Source organism: Coptis chinensis, chromosome 9 (assembly GCF_015680905.1).
Source record: "Coptis chinensis isolate HL-2020 chromosome 9, ASM1568090v1, whole genome shotgun sequence".
Lineage (NCBI taxonomy): Eukaryota > Viridiplantae > Streptophyta > Magnoliopsida > Ranunculales > Ranunculaceae > Coptis > Coptis chinensis.
Window position 1 is genome coordinate 38,466,942 of NC_141464.1, and position 18,164 is coordinate 38,485,105.

The 18,164-nt window shown below is 35.1% G+C and overlaps 1 pseudogene; it reads right to left on the reverse strand.

The window, feature by feature from the left end:
- Positions 1–16,484: 16,484 nt before the first annotated feature.
- LOC147475893 (secreted RxLR effector protein 161 pseudogene) lies at positions 16,485–17,054 on the reverse strand (annotated as a pseudogene).
- Between the last annotated feature and the right edge of the window lie 1,110 nt (positions 17,055–18,164).

The window sequence follows — 18,164 nt, forward strand, 5'->3', positions numbered from 1 at the left end:
CGGTGTGAGTGAGGCACACGGATATGTGTGATTTGGCAAATATGTGTAGTGCAAATCGTGGAGTAGGAACTAAAGAGGTTGGGCTGTGTCTTTTAATAAATGAGTCAACGAGATAATTAATAAACAAAGTAAAATATTGATTTTACGTGTGACTGAGTTATTGCATATGAATATTTATGTATTATAATGTACATGATTTTTTATGAGAAATGTATATATGGTTTGTGTGAGTTAATACTCACGAGGGATGAATGTACTCCCTAGTTGTGATATATTTCCTCGTTCTCATAAGTAGACGAGTGGTTTTTAAGAAAAATATTGGCTTTAAGTATGAGCGAGTTGTTGGACATGATTGGTGATATATTATGATATGATGCATATAATTTCTTACGAAGGAATGTGAATATGGTTAATGTGATATGATGGATATGGTGGTGTAATATGAATATTAGTTAATATTGGTGATGTATTGTGATATGATGGATATGGTAGTGTGACATAAATATTAATATTGGCGATATATTATGTCAGATTATATATACTCATGATGGTTGCAGTGAGAGTGAAATAGATGTATATTATAAATGATTACATTTGAGAAATCTAACTTTGTTTTGCAGGAGGGTATGACTTATTAACTTTTTATGTAGAGACGTTGTCCTACCCTTATACAGAAGTGGATATTGGTAAGATTTAATTAAATTACTAAGTTATTAAAATTAGTTATTATAATGAGTTAATAGAATGGATGTCTTGTTTGGGAAGAAACTATGCCGGTTGAAATGACGGAACTACCTGTCTTTCAAGCTGATAATGGTTAAGTTATGGGTACATATAAAGTGTTTGTTTGGATAATTAAAGTATGAAATTGTTTTTATGCTGTTAGTCTACTCATACTAGCAAATTTAATTTGCTAACCCATGTTTGCTTTCTTTTGCAACGTGAGTGTGTTCTTGGAAACATAGATGGTAGAATGCAGTGGATAAAGACGTTTGATTTGGATTCGCTTTAAAGTCTTACTGGTATAAGTTTTATGAAGTATAAAGTCTTGATTTAAAACAGATATAATAGAGTTGTTTAGTAATTCTTAAATTCGTACATTAAGAGTTGTTCTTTTGGTTTTCTATTGATTTCAGTTTTTTTATATCGTGTTTGATAACAGGATATTGTGTTTTGTTTCACCCCGGGTTTCGAGATGATTGATTTTAAATATTGTATGGAAATTTAAATTGTGATAGTTTTTCTTTTCTATTTTTAATGGGTTGAATTTTATTTAATGGTAATTTTGAAAGAGACGTATCATAATTATTTTGGACTTAAAGTTCAAGTTCAGTAAAGTTGAAGGTAAAGTTAAAGATGGAGCTGGAGAGAGAAAGGAAAGAAACGTGGGTAAAAACTAAAATGAGGTGAGAGTCATTTGGATTATAAAATGTTTTTGACATCTCTACTAGTAGTATAGCCTATAATGATCGTGGCCTCTTAAATTCATCCGGGTCTTTTTCTGACGCATAATACCCTTAATGAATAATAAAATCAGATGCCTAGATATTTATTAATGAGGACTACTTTGTCTTTTTATGTCTTTATAAATTTTCAATACCGATATTGTCTTTAAATAAAAATATTGTTTAACACCTTTAAATGGGAGCAATCAGTCATTTCTTGTGGTGATAAATTAAATTCCCAAATCCACGCCACATTTGAATTGTACGCACACCATAAATACAATTTAATTACTATAAATAGATAGCATTTAATTAGACATAATTAGACGTGTAGAAATTGAAAAGACTAGAGAGAGAGAGAGAGAGAGAGAGTACAAAGGGTTCTCAACAACAAAAACAACTTACCCCTTGCTCTTCTCGCCTGCTTCTCAACAACCAAAAAAAATTCCAATTCTTCAAAACAATCCCAATTCTTCGTCAAGAACAAACAAAAAAAAACCAATTTTATTATATAGAAATCCCAAATCAAAGTACCTGATGTCTCGATGCTTCTTTCATTTTTTTTATTTATTTATTTTTTTAATATGTTGAGTTTTAGATTGCTTAAGATCCTTTTGTTTTATATTGTTTTGTAGGCTTTCAGTTTTTAATATTTGACTATTGAAGGTTTGTTTTGGTATGGACAAACAGGAACAGGAAAGACCTTCACAATGGAGGGTATTGAGCGAAATCGAGGAGTCAATTATAGGACTCTAGAGGAATTGTTCAAAATTGCCAAAGAAAGGAATGAGACTTTTGCCTACAAAGATATCCATCAACAAGTGTTGAAGTCTATAATGAACATATTAGGGACTTGCTTGCAAACTCGCCAACATAAAAAAAGTAAATATAACATCATTACCTTTTAGTGTAAAGTTAAAATTTATCCATTTCAATCGGTTCAAAGACTTAGCAAAGCTTAGAATCACGCTAAGTTACAAATTATTCTTTAAGTTATCAATAATATCATTATTGAATTTCTGCCAATAACAAACCGATTTTGGATGTAGGTTGGAGATAAGGAAAGTTTCTGAAGGGGTTCATCATGTTCCAGAATTGTTGAAGCAAAAAGTGGAGAACATAAAGGAGGTATGGGATGTACCGCAAAGCCGGAAGCAATGCAAGGGCATTGGATCTAATAATGTTAATGAGTACAAGAGTCGATCTCAATCGGGTCTATGGACACTCGGAACTTTTATTCTTTTTCTTTTATTTTTTCCTTGCAACACATTTCTCTGTTACTTTAGAAGAAAATAAACTGATTTTCTACCTTTTCCAAAGATGCTCAGAATTATCCGGGAGTTGTTATGGGTATAGGTATTTTGGTGCCGCTAAGAAGTTACCCGTGTTAGAGAGTTGTTTGAGAAAACCTGAAAGTTAAGGAAGAGGAGGTCTAGGTATGATATTTTTAAAAGGATTGACGCGGGTTATTATGGGTATCGTGATGATGAGGATGGGATTCTTGGGAAACTTGAAGGACCTGCACAATAACCCGAGAGATCGCCTTTATTGCCGTGAAGGAATGGCGAGGGATGGAAATTATCAAGCTGGAGACTAAGAGAGCGGTTAAGAGTGGGGAAGTTGCTAATGCTGGGAATATATTGTTTGAAGAAGAGGAAGATGTTGTGGAGGAGGAGAGGAAGGCGAAAGAGGAAGAGAATCAGAAAGAGCAAGAGTTGGCTTGTAGAGATGGTTAAGTCAAAGAACTTGATAAATGGGGAGTGCACCAATAGCAAGCTTTGGCTTGTAGATTTGGCTGGCAGCGAGAGGCTTGCAAAGACTGATGTGCAAGGGGAACGACTCAAGGAAGCTCAAAACATCAATAGATCACTTTCAGCTCTGGGTGATGTCATATCTTCTCTAGCAAACAAAAGCAACCACATTCCATATAGGTCGCTCTTGCGTAACTTGCTTATTTCGTTGGACTTTATCTGGGCATACTTTATTCTTCTGATCCACACACCATGGGGATGTTGTAGGAATTCCAAGTTGACACATCTACTTCAAGATTCATTAGGTAAGGCCAAGATCAAACTGTCATACTTATTTGATTGCCTATGCTGCCCCGTCGAGACGCTAGGAGTCTTCAAGGTTTTTTTTTTTAATTTCTTGGTTGGATGGAGATTGTCGTTTGTGTGCTCAGCTTATGGAGGCTTATTTGTGTAACGGTAAATATGAAGGTATGTAGTCAATCTTTCATTCATTTTTGTATTTGATGTTTATTCTTTGAATGGTATACATACTGTTTGCGTTGCTCGCAAAGAAATTGTATTGTCAAGTATTGGTTTGTTTTTGAGAGTTTTAGCAGACGGAGGTACATGTCTTAATATTGTCAAAATGTTACTTCTCAAATTTCAGAAACTTATAGTCGTATAAAGAAGAGAGAGGCAAATAGTGGGTTTTAGCCTTTTAGGGACAAGTTGATAATGGGTTATACTCCTAAATGGACTGATTTTAAAGGTATGAAACAAATTCCAATTAACTTTACAATGATCAAATCAACTACTTGCTGCTTTTGTGTGAGTTTGTCATAACATGCCTAAAAGCTCTGCATTTTCATGGTTAGTGTGTCTCATTGCCTTTAATTTTGTATTGTGAATATGTATTTACAAGAATCAATGGGTTCTTTTTTTGTAAGTCTAAATACCATAAAATGAATAATTTTGAGTGCTCAACAGGTATTTTGCTTATGGCCATATCTAATTCCTATTGTTATGTGTTTTGAATTAGCATATCTGTTTTGTTGCTAACTAAAATGATTTGGGCTTTCTAAATGCCTCACAAACATCTAATCCGAGAATCCCTACTGTGGATGCAGGTTTCAATTCTGGAAAGGGAAACCAAGACGCAACTCTACATTTCATAAACCTTATGAACATGGTAACAACCTTCATACATGTATCGTGAGCAATACATTATTGAATTTTAAACTTTTTTACTTTAAAATGACATGTTCAATACTTCAATGTGATACAGTAATATTGTTTTCTTAATTACAAATAGTATCTTCATAGTAATACACTTTTAGTTATTGCAAACTATATTTTTGTCTTCCAAAGTGTGTTTTCCCATTCACTCATAAAATGGCAGACGTCGAAGCAACCAGAGCAGTAATAATTTTTTTTATAAACTCTTTCTTTCGGAAAATAAATTTAGTCGAAACAAACTAACCCATTCGGGTTCAAGCATTTGTGGAGATTCAAGGCCGTATGATAGAAGCTACTGGCAAGTTGAAACAGGTATTACTCTAAAAATGAATTAGTGTACTCAAATTGTATTCATTTATATTATATTATATTTTAATTTACACTAAATGTATTTTTCAGGTGGTGGCTCAAATGCGAAACAAAGAGACGGAAAAAAAAACGTGCTTTTTTAACACTAGAAGAATTACGACCATTTCCCGAGGATACAAATACTTACAAATTTGTTGGTATGATTCAAATATTAGTTCTTGAATATGGTAAGATAAGATTCTTCCGAGAAGTCTGCATGCATTGGTTGCTCATGAATTTTTTTGGTTTTGATTGCTTTTAACTTCACAACTTGCAGGTTTTGTAAGGCAACCTAAATTTGGGCATCTAAAAAATCTTCATATGGGCTATTAAGCTCTGTGAGGGTGCTTTAATTTCTGTCGACCCAGTTACTACTTCTTTAATTTAGTACCTTGCCAACGCAGACGCTGAGTTGCATTAAAATGACAGACAAAAGACGATACCCTGGAACACCTACACCTCCACTTATGAGTACCACAGTGGAACCAACTCTCAAGAGGATGGAGACACATGCGAAGAATCAACCATTGGATTCTAACCAGAGATCAAGTCGAGCCGAAACGTAACATCCCCCTCGAAGGGGTCATTCATGTCAACTTACCAGTTTGCCAACATTGCCACAACAGATCCCGCGTGTGAGGACTGTGGAGCGCATCAAGGAAGATCGCCCAGTTTCTCATCTAAGAAGAGGCGGGATGCAGATGGATGCTCATAAGCACTTACATAATAGAACCCTACCACCTTATCAAATAGCAAATACCAAATCACCCATCTGCACATCAGCCTATTTTTTTTCAAGTATTGAATATAGTTTAACATGAGCCACAATATTAAGTATAGTGCTCCAGTTAACCATTGAGTAAACTTAGCAATTCTCTATTTTGAATTTCATTTTTTGAGTAAATGAGTGCATTTCTTCTTAATCTTAATATCAGTTTAATTTCTTCTTACAGTTGCATCTTCGAGTAATATGACTCACTGATACAAAAGGCTTAGAATCAGCAGTCAAGCTTCTGAGGATGAAATACAAGTAGCAAGGAACATTCCATTAGCACTTCGTCGAGTTTGTGCTACTAGTGAAGGTGGATATTAGAAGATAACGGGAAGTAGTTCAAAAATTTACAGCAAAGATGGGAATGTCAGGTACAAGAAGTCGTTCAGCTTTTATAGAGGGAGGCCTGGTCGTGATGAAAAGACAGATTGGATTATGCATGAATATATAGTACAGCGTGGATTAGGAATGGTGGTAAGAAAATTTACATTCTGTACAACAATTTTTCATAGCATATGAAATTGAAATGACATTGTTTGTTTTGCAGTGAAATAGAGGATACTATATTATTGGCGCTACATAGTCGTAAAGTATATGATGATATTGCTCGTGGCACTCGGTGAAAGTTTGAGTCTAACAGACCTTGTGCTGTACTTTTTGAAGGCCCCCTAGGTTTTCCATCTTCTGCAATCTTGGAAATTTAATACATTTCACTTATTACTCCCACCTCTTGGTTTTGCTCTACAGTTGAGGATTGCCTTGGGTTCAGCAAAGGGTATTCTTTACCTCCATAATGAAGCTGATCCTCCAATATTCCATCGAGACATCAAAGCCAGCAACATATTGTTGGACTCCAAATTTAATGCCAAGGTTGCTAACTTTGGACTTTCAAGACTAGCACCAGTTCCAGATGTTGAAGGGACCATACCCGGTCATGTATCCACAGTTGTAAAGGGCACGCCGGTAAGCATGAGTATACACTGAGATTCCCCTTCTTCAAGCTCCACCTCTTTGACCTCCTTCTGCCATAATAGAGGATATACAGATCAAGAGTGAAGGAATTCTACTAATTTAAGTAACGACCTAAGGTAACTCTGTATCTCTGTACACTTACTGCTGTAAATTTAAGTTGGAAACTTGTAACGCGATACAGAACATTGTAGACTAGGGCATTATATAAGTAACTCAAAATTAATTGACATGGATAATGGGATATTTATATATGAGTAATTGAATTATGTTATGCTTACTTTGTCTTAAATGTGAAATGTAATCAAATGCAGCTTCAACTCTGTTGACTCGATCCATAATTTAGAGTGATGCTTGCAGTTTTCATATATGGATGCTTGATTTTCTATTGTTTAATATGCCTTAGTTTCTAAAATGTTCTATAATTGTTGAAGTTTCAATCTAAGTATGTGTGTTATTGAGCTGTTGGTTTTAGACATTATTAAAATTGACCGTATGATTTAAACTAGTAGATTAATCTTGGATAAAATGCATTTGAACTCTGACTGACAATAATATATAGTGATTATAGAAAAAGTGCACTATATGGATTGAACAATTGAATCACACTTTACCATAGTAGAAGGTGCCCTAGATACTATAAATGAAAGAAGTGAGTTTCTCTTAGATAGTGAGTGAGAACCATTAAGGAAACTAGGAAGAAAGTACTAACTTCGAATTACTTTTTTTTATTTGTGTTCATATAAGGTGTTGACCTGTGTTTTCCCATTAAAGGTTTGCGAACCACGTCCCTCTCAAAGGCTGGTTTGTCCAGGACTTAGGATTAATACTATGCAATGCTTTGCATGTGTTAGACATTTTAGACTCTAAGTTGTTGGGTTATCTTAGCTGTTCAGTAATTCTCGAACCAAGGTGATATGACAGTCTAGCCTCCCTCTTGAGGTTTTATCTAGCTTGCATCTGTTTTTTGTTTTTTGTTTTTCATTGGATGATTTGAGTTGTGCCCTTACCATTGATAATATGCAGGCCACTTTTGTTATAAAAAAATGTGATATGTATAATGACTGAAATGAGACTATTTTCATTGAAAGAGTTCAAGCTCAGGTTGGGGCGTGTAAAGTATGCTATTATGACTGTTAGATAAGATCAAAATCTAGAATCTCTACCTTTATGGTTCTAATTTTATTGCTTTCCATTCTAAAGTCTAGCATCTAATTATATGTTGTTTCTACCTTGGTAGTTTGAAGGTTTTTTCGGTGGATCTTGATCTTCATAATAATAAATTTCTGATACTGATAATTCTAATAATCATCCAACGTTAGTGAATTTTTAAAAGACGATTTATCATTGTTGGAGTGGTAATTTGGCTGCTGCCTTCCATTTCAGTATCACGCTGTCTCCACTATGGCTTGACAGCTTAGTCTCTTCGCTGGACTAGGTTCACGACTTCACACTATAAGAGCTATTATTAGTTCACGTCCAGTGTTCTTCTGAAGTTATTTGGTCTTTAGTCTATTAGGCTGCTCTTGAATTTGACAAATGTGTAAGTCAGACGCAATTCCCGTCCTGTCCAGTTCTGGTCCAAGACATGATATAGACTAATCCTGGTCGTAAATCAAGTGTTCTCTGTTTTTTTCTTTTATCGGTAAAATGTGATGTGTATATATATATATATATATATATATATAAATATAAATATATATATATATATATATATATATATATATATATAATAAATCAAAAGTCAAAGTTCAAAATGAGATATCCCACTAGATACAAAAAGGAAAAGACATACAAAATCAATACTAGAAAAAGAAAATTAAAAACAAAGGGATGCAATCATGCATGGCCGAGCAAGGACTCCCATCTTGAGCGCTTTATTTATGTGCCCTCAGGATGAATTTTTGAAGGAAGCAATTATTATTGCTCTTTCAAGTTATATGGCCTCTAGAAGTTCGTTTAATAGTGTCCTCACAAGTTAGGTATTCTTTCAAGGTGTATGGCTGGTATTAGATAGGAGTCATAGGATTTCTTTTTCTTTCATGTAATCCTGGTTTTAGCTCGAGTGTTCTTTTAATTTTTATTTAGTTTTTAATAATTGAATTTTATTGATAAGAAAGGAGATATTACTCACTCATGACATTACTAAAAGTAATGGTGTACTGTGGTGAGAGAGAGGGTCACTAGCATCATAGTGATGATACAAACAAAGAGCAAGGCAGCTTAACTAATATCTCGCAAGAGATGCAAGCAACACCTAAAAAAACCCAAATCACTAGTTTTGTTTATTTGCTAAAGAAAGGTAGAGTTACCAATAGATATATTAGGAGACGGAGGAGTGAGGTAAAGTTCGACAATAATGAAGATATATAGATTTTGTTTTCTTTATTATGGACAAGTTGTAAGTATATTGTTAGTAGTGATTTCACCATTATACATGTGGGGTATGTTAAAGGTGGGCAGGGATATTCTTGACGTACTGGGAGCTGGTTGTAGCAACAATGATTTTGATGTTCCCCTGAAACTCCAGTTGGATGATAGTTGAATTCAACAAAACTTCTTAAAGTTTACTGCTCTTTGGAGTTGTTGCATCCCCGCATTATTTGAAGTAAGATTTTTAGTAGGGTCTTCTTTTAAGCCCACCCAAGACCTGTGTTTAAGTTAACTTCAAGTATCCAGGACGCCAAGTTGAGTTTTGGAGGTTCCTTACTACCTCTGAAGAAACAGGGACAACTTAACTGTAGTACATATTTCAAGGTATCTAACTCCCAAGTGTGCTCAAAATGTTTGAAGAAGACGTTTTTACTTTCTCTGATTGGCAGGTAAGATGTATAATTATTCGTCTTCGAATTTGCTGTATGAGTTAAAGTTGAATGTTACGGCATGTGTACAATTACAGATCGTTACAGGAGTGTATAGCTATAATGCTTAAAGAACCATGGGAAAAAGAAAGAGTTTCGCTGCTCGATCTTCATTTGCAGATAATACTTCTGTTTTGTTGTATTGGCCCCATTTTAACTCTGACAACAATTATGCAAGGATTATAGGGAGTCATTGGAGGTGCTACACATGGGCACGCCAATAAAGATGGGGTTTGCTTAGAGATGCTTACATTGTGCAAAACAATGGATAGGAGGGTTACATTATAAATGCTCAGAAAGGCTAGGATTCTCTTGGGGAGGGGTTTTGGTTGCGGTTGGGGTGTCACACAAGTACTACAGGATCTAGTTGATCGGCCCCTATTTTCATTCTGAACATCTACTAATGTTCAGGAACAGACTTCCATAATTTAAGTGGACAAGAAACTCTGAAAGTAACGTTTAAGTACAATAGCAAATGTCAATTTAATTTGTTATGTTTATAGAAACAAAGAGCTAGGCAAAAGTATACATCCCTTTGGCAGCCCAACTTGCAAATCAGTACTTTGAGAAAAACACCTAGAAAAAAGAGGATATTGAGCTTCTTAATATAAGCGAGACATTAGTATTGTCTTTTTTCTTTAAAATTTTTTTTTACAATTAACAGTTAACAGACCCCTTCGTTATCAATGCAAGCTGTCAAACAAGGATTCCAGGATCTTGGTGCACCCTCCGTTGGATCAACTCACAAGTTTTTACAATCAAGTGTACTACGGCTGGAGGTATGTTCCATTAATTGTTTATTATTTTATTACCTCTTTTTTTGTGGTGTCAAAATTGGTTTTATACTTTTATTTCGCATCCTACAATCTCATCGGCATGGTATACTTCATATTCCAAAGTGGTTTTAAAGCTATCAATTTACTCTAACGGCTCATTTTAAGGTGTACTAATGCCTATGTGGTATCCGTGTTTTGTGGAGATACCTTAAGTTGGAATAAGGGCTTTTTAAGGACCCTATTCTCCTGTATTTCTTACATTTCATTATTTCACACCAATAGACACTTGCTATCTTTTTAACATGTACAGAAGGTATAGTGTAAAACATTGGTGGACTCTTTCAGAAGGTTTGAATAAAGCGTAGTGTTTGGACTATACATCATATCCTTCAACTCCTAACTATAGCATCTCTGTTACCACTAAATGATCTATTTTTTGGATATGATGATCCTCTATCCTTCTTCACATGTAGTCTAGAAATTTTGAGTGGTGCATCGTAACTTAAGTGATCCTAATTCTTGCAGGCATGCTTGCTGAATGGCCAAATGATTGTAAACTTGGAATAAAAACTACAATTTGTATATCAGTTACAAGGCTCTTAGTGTTTTTTCTATTTGGGATTGGTGTCATTGCTTTGGCAAGTAAAATAGTTAACATATTGGATCGTGGTGATCAAATATATAAATTTGTGCTTCTATGCATAACACAACTCCAAGTTCCATATTACTTCCTGGGAACATTTGCCAACTTGAAGCAGTATGCAGTTCATGTAGTTTCTTCGCGGCTTCTTGCCTTCTCTTCTGGCCAGCATATCTTTGTCATTTTTTCTCTCACCATGTATATAGCCATTTTGTTTAATTTGTTGTCATGTATTTGAGATACACAAGGAAGATTTTCTTTAAATATTCAAATTTTCGATTATGTCTATGTTCTCCAGCACATGTCATCATGTCAACTAATGTTGTGAAATACCAGAGGCAACGTCCTCACTCAAATAGAAACAATTACTCAAAACCACCTCACCAGTTCACGCTCAACGAGCATGCCCAAAAGGCTTTCAATTTATTGTCCAGCATGCAGTCAAGCGAAAAATAGACTATGTGAGTAACTTCTTATTAAATACTATGCCATTGTAACTCCATTTTGGATGATTGATTAACAAACCAAATTACTCATCTTTTGGAGGGTATGTCCCATTCTTTTGATTCAATACCTACGGTTGCATATTACCTATGTACCTAAGGTTTGGATATTGGTTTCATTGCATAACGTTACATGAATGCTTTTGATGCACTAACATTTTATCTTTGTCATTTGCAACGTGCACTTGCTAGGATGAGAGGCTCAAAGTACATGTGATTTGGAGCTATACTTAGAAGTTTATTGCTTACGTATATTTGGAAATCAAATAGGCATGGAGTTCCATTTAATTCAAATTTTAAACGGCTGTCAGTGTGTCTGTTCAGGCATAATGTCAATTGTAAGTGTGCTCACTCAAATTTTATTTACAATCTTCCTTAAGTTTTTTTTTACATCGCGTGCATAGCACGTGCATCTTGCTAGTTTTTGTAATAGCTATTGATGTAGGCTAATGAAGTGATAGCTTGGTGCTTTCACAGTTTGTATTAGTAGTGCAGAATGTCACCGTGCTGTCTAATCATTGTTGCTTGTGGAAAGTGATGTCTAGCCAATTTGTTGCTGACTGTTTCATAGAATGCCATGAATGACATTCGTTATGTGCATGCAATGTTTAGAAGCTAAACAATTATCTTTTTGTTTATGTATTCCAAATTCCCAATTGATGAACTGCTTTACTATCTTTTTTTTTTCCTGATAATCACTGCTTTAGTATCTTCTAAATAGTAAATGTAAACCATTATTTAGATCTTGAATCACGAATATTATCAGAACGTAATATAAATCAAAATACATACCTTGATCAATTGTTTTACGCTCACGAACAAGTAATTAAACATGGTGAATCCGATAATGAATAGCAAAACACCGTTTTTCTTCCAAACTAACCTTTCATCTTTTTTAATAATTAATTGTTGTAGTGTAGAAATACTCTTTTATAAAGGATGGAGAGAGGACGGTGGTTCAATTTCCAAGTCCTTTTATCTCCAGTTTCCCATAATAGGTGGAATAGAAATGTAACCTTCACCTCTTAGGGCATCTCCAATGGAAGTGTATATATACACCTCCACATAAGTGTCACATAGGTGCCACTAGAATTTTATGGCCCCTCTTATACATTAATAGTTTTCACATCCAAAATGGTATCCAATGCAACAAAGTTTAAGAGTTTGTAAAATTAAAAAACTGAGAAAAACCGACGGTCAAAGTCCGTCGCAAGGGGTTTAACCAAAAATAAATAAAATGCACGTCACTTTGAGTAATGTCCGTAGTTTATTAAAACTAGGCCAACTAATAAATGACGGTCTTTACCCGTCACAAACGTTACAATTCTAAAAAAAACAAAATAGACGTGAGTTTAAGTGACGTCCGAATTTCTTTTTAATTGGGACGTTACTTCAAGTGACACCCGAGATGTTTATTAACTAATAGCCAGATATGGAATTCCCCACCCCCTCTATTAGCTATTAGCTTATCACCTGGGATTTACACCGCCCATTGAAAACACGTTTTTTACATTTAGAGTGTAAATTTTACACTTTAAACAATTTACACCCTCTATTGGAGATGCCCTTAGCCAATGTAAATAAGGCATGTTGAGTAATAAGATATATACTTAAGAGGCCGGATCTTCTCCACCCGGGTGGAAAATATTAGCCATTACACCTTACAAAATATTATTAACACGTGTCCCCTTATTTAACACCTAAAGTAACTGTGTTACTTAAAACCAAAAAAAAAAAAACATTACAAAAATTAATTGTAATAAACATCAAAACATAACTTAATTATAATCAAGTCATCAAAACACTAATTGTAATAAACATCAATAACTTTTGATTGATATTGATTTTCAATATTAGGTTGAAAATTAATTAAATTCCTTTCTACGGAATCAATTCGATCTTTACAAATTAGTAATTTGATGATTGGGTTTTGAGCTTTAATCATAATTTTGAATAATTTCATCTTTTTTACTTCAAGTTGAGTTTTAATCAGTTCTTTGAATTATTTCTCAAGTATTAATCAAATGTTGTGAAGTTATGTGATAATTTATGATTGTATTTTCGATTTTCATTCAAATCCAAATGTAGTTTTCTATTTCAATGGAAAATTTGGCAATTTCATTGAAGTAATAATAAGAATATTGTTGAAGAAGAGAGAACATTTTTGAAAACAAAATGGTGGAGATTTTTTTTCCATTTTCCATCAAATCTTTCCTTTTTTGTAGTGATTTTTTATTGATTTTGTTTTTTGGTTTTAAGTAACACCGTTATTTTGGGTGTTAAATAAGGGACACATGTCAAAAATATTTTGTAAGGTGTAATAGCTAAAGTTTTCCACCCGGATAGAGACGATCCGACCTCTTTACTTAAGGAGTAACACACGTCATCAATTAAAAAACTGAAAATCTATAAAGTTTTGTCTTGTTGAGCATTTTATGAAGGATATGATATAGTGGTATTTGGACTATTGTATTATATCCTTACAGTAAATACCATAGAAAATGAAATACATCCATTATTTTGGTCTGTAAGTGGCTTCTGCATTCCATGATAATTGTTTATCCCACACAAATTTAGAGGTGATGTTCAAGGGGAATATGTACTGTTGTTAATGCGATAGTAGAATTGATGGAAACTCTGGAGCTGTAATGTGACGTTTTGTACTTTGTCAGCTGGGATGTGACTTTCTGCTCTTTGGTTCCATTAGGATGTGACTTTGTAGCTCTCGTCAGCTTTGTAGGAGCTGTGTAGGTTTCTTTAGTATTTGTTTTCCCGTTCCTAAAGACATAGCCAAATATTTTACTTTCAATGGATAACATTGATTATCGGGTCGTAGTATTGACACTCCACTTTATAGGAGTAGCACCCCTTTGACCAATTCTAAGATATTGGCAATTTGGCACCTTTCTATTAATCATATAAAAAATCACCCGTGGCAAAAAGTTGTCATGAAAAGGTAATACCCACAATAAGGAGTCGCCACGAGATGACAAATCTATGGAAGGTTGTTGCTGTGAGTCTTTTTTTGTTTAAATTTTTTTTCTATAGCCACTACAAAACAAGTCAGTTGTCGCAAGATGGTTGTGTTCACCAAAATAGAGTTTTTACTTGTATTAATTACCAAAATTCTTCTTTATCAACTTAATCATAAGTTTTTCTTAGAACGTATGAAAAAATTTGCCGCGAAGATAGGAAGACTTTGTCTCGATTGTACATTTTTTTTTTCATGGGTTTGGTGTTGTTCTTGGAGCGTATGAAGAAGCTCTAAAGAAGAAGATGAGGTATCTGTATGCCGTGTGTTCAAAATTTGAAGTGCAAAAAAAAATAACAAAAAAATCATCCGCGGCAACTCGCTGCCGTGGAATTTGGGATCTCGCGACAACCGGATGCCGTGGATTATAGGATCTCGCGGCAACTCGATACTGTGGAATGTAAAATCTCGCGGCAACTCACTGAAACTATGGGGCATGTGGGGTGTAAAAAGACATATAGGAACTATTATTTATGTACCCTTTGTGCGAATCCCTTTAAGTGGGGTGTCAATACAGCCGACCCTTGATTATCTGCATGCAATCAATGCTTTAATATGACTGTTTAAGCATTTGACATCGATGAATAGGATTATGTGCATGCAATGTTAGATTTTGTTACTTATTATATATTATGTCTGATATCCCAAATTCTCCATCGATGAAATGCATGAAAACGTACAGGTGCACTTGCTTGATCTTGCCAATAAACTTCAACGGCTTGATTTTATTTGCTCACCTAATTTTCGAATGGAGCAAGTCAAATTTACCTGATTAATTTTATTGGTAGCTGCAGTCTATCGTAAGAATTTGGGATACACTCGCACGCAAAAAGGCCACCAACTGTACAGCCATTTGACAATACTCCGCAACTTGCAACTTTTTTCTTACCTAGTCCCTAAACGTTATACCTCTGTGTATATGTGAATTAACTTGCACCTAATAAACTAAGCAGCTCACAAACCTGGCTCGAAATAGGTAATGGTAAATTGCAACTTCTGGCTTCCTTCAAACCTTTAAAATATAATCCCTACAAAGCTCACATTACGACCAATACATCATAAAACGAATTGATGGTCACTAAAATAGATGGTCAGTCTAAACATTTTCACTAACCCAGATAATTACATGGTAGGACCGTAGGGGCATCCGTTATTTCTTCCAGGAAAAACAAACTATTGATATCAATATAATTTCACCGCTGAAACACTTGAGATTTATTCGTAGGTACTGAAAGATTCTAATGAGAAGAAAAAGTTTTAAGGCATCTCACATCGTAGTTATCCACAATGCATTCTGGTGAAGCATTTTATGTTTCCACATCCGGTCTGCACATCACACTGAAACTGTCTTGTACTGCTACTTCTTCTGCTACTGCGTAATTATGCATTACTTCTGCTACGCATTATTCTTCAAGGATACTTGGAGCCAATCTTGACAAACAACCGAATAGAAATGACTCGACCACAATCCACCCATTCATGACAACGAACAAAATCTTAATCATATAATTTGTAACAAGTGATGATTCAAAATCACTTTGATCCATTAAGATACAATGCCAAAGATTTATCGCCCAAGCAAATAAAATAGTCTGAACAATGAATGTACCGGCAAATATGAACTCAAATCGATCGGAGGCCTTCACCTTATTCTTGAAGAAACACATTTTTTTATTAGGTCTTATCTATAGGAAGTCTAGAGTATAGATAAGATTACTCTTGTGAAATTACATGATGAGGCGTCCTTAACTAGGACACTAAGATGCACCAATCAATTTAGAGTTGTAGATAAGCTAAACTTTTTGTCAAAGATGTTTTACTGAATATTTCTGATGTCTTTATTGATATAAACAGTAAGTATATATACAGTAATACAGAAGATCTCCTAGATACACATATCTAGGAGAAGATAATACTCTTACTAAGATTACAAGATACTTGCTAATCCTAACTAAGGTAACAAATATTCCAACACCCTCTCTCAAGTTGGTGTGTGGATATTTCACATGCCCAACTTGACAAGAGAGTCGATAAACGCCTTGCTAGCCACTGCTTTAGTAAGGACATCTGCTAGTTGGTCTTCAGACTTTACAAATGGAAAAGTAATAATTCCAGCTTCAAGTTTCTCTTTGATAAAATGTCAATCAATCTCTACATGCTTCGTTCGATCATGTTAAACAGGATTATGAACTATCTCTATAGCTAACGTATTATCACAATACAGATTCATTTCCACTTTTGGTTTAACACCCAAGTCCGTCAACAAGTTTCTCAACCACAGCAACTCACATACCCCATATACCATACCTCTATATTCAGCTTCAGCATTTAATCTTGATACTACTGGATGTTTTTTACTCCTCCAAGTCACAAGGTTTCCACCTACAAAAGTGAAGTATCTTGAGGTAGACCTTCTGTTGTCGGCTGAACCTTCCCAATCTACATCAGTGTAGCCCTCTACTTTTAGGTGATCATGTTTCGAGAACAATAAGCCTTTACCCGGAGCAGACTTCAAATATCTTAATATGCGTTCTACAGCATCCATATGAGGTTTACGTGGGTCATGTATGAATTGACTCATGACACTAACTGCATACGCAATATCTGGCCTGGTATGCGATAAATAGATCAGTTTCCCTACAAGCTTCTGATATCTCCCCTTATCGGTTGGAGTTGCATTCAAACACAGAAACAGCTTGTGGTTCTGCTTAATGGGAGTATCAACTGGCTTACATCCGAGCATTCTCGTCTCAGATAATAAATCAAGAATGTATTTCCGCTAAGATAAGAAAATGCCATTCTTTGATCGGGATACCTCAATCCCAAGGAAATATTTAAGGTCTCTGAGCTGTTTCATTTCAAATTCAGAAGCTAGATACTGTTGTAAGCTAGAAATCTCCTCATGATCATCACCTGTCACTACCATATCATCAACATAGATAATCAAAGCAGTAATTTTACCTCCTCTATGTTTTAAAAACAAAGTGTGATCCGAGTTGTTTTGTTTGTAGCTAAACTTCTTCATAGACTTGGTGAACCTGGCAAACCAAGCTCTTGTATTGCTTATATCTATGGGGGAGAACTGTCCAATCATGGGATGAAGTTGGAGAACTGGCGAGAGAACTGTCCTAATCGTGGGATGAAGTTGGAGAACTGGCGGGAGAATTGTCCAATCATGGGATGAAGTTGGAGAACTGGCGGGAGAACTGTCCACTCGTGGGATGAAGTTGGAGAACTAGCGGGAGAACTGTCAATCGTGGGATGAAGTTGGAAAACTGTCAGGAAAACTGTCCAATCATGGGATGAAGTTGGAGAACTGTCAGGAAAATTGTCCAATCGTGGGATGAAGTTGGTGGAAGTTGTTTGACTCGCAAAACATGTGCGCAATTGATATTGATTTTACGTGTAGGTATGTAGGCTTTGAGCATGGGCTCTAAGCATGGATTTTTTTTTTTGTAGATAAGCTCTGAGCATGGGCTCTGAGCTGTGGGCTTTTTTGTATTTGTAGGGGTCGAAACATCGCCCTCTCTTTGTTACATGGGCAAAGCCTGTGTGGCAAAGATTTTTTTTTTTTTTTTTTACAAATAGAAACTAGATTATTTACACGATGGTTTCAAGTTGCAATAGATGTTATCCATCTCTCCTGTATGAAGTATAAACTATAGAATATAAAACATCTTATCAAAAAATTCATGCATGTGATCAGAGTGCTTCTCCATTCAGTCATTCAGTTCTCATTTCCAAACAAGCCTGGGAGAGTGTTGATCAAGTGGATATGCAACATCTTCTCATTGTTTTCATGTCGAAAGACGAAAAGCACAGCAAGTTTTGCATTTCCGCACTCCATGTTGTA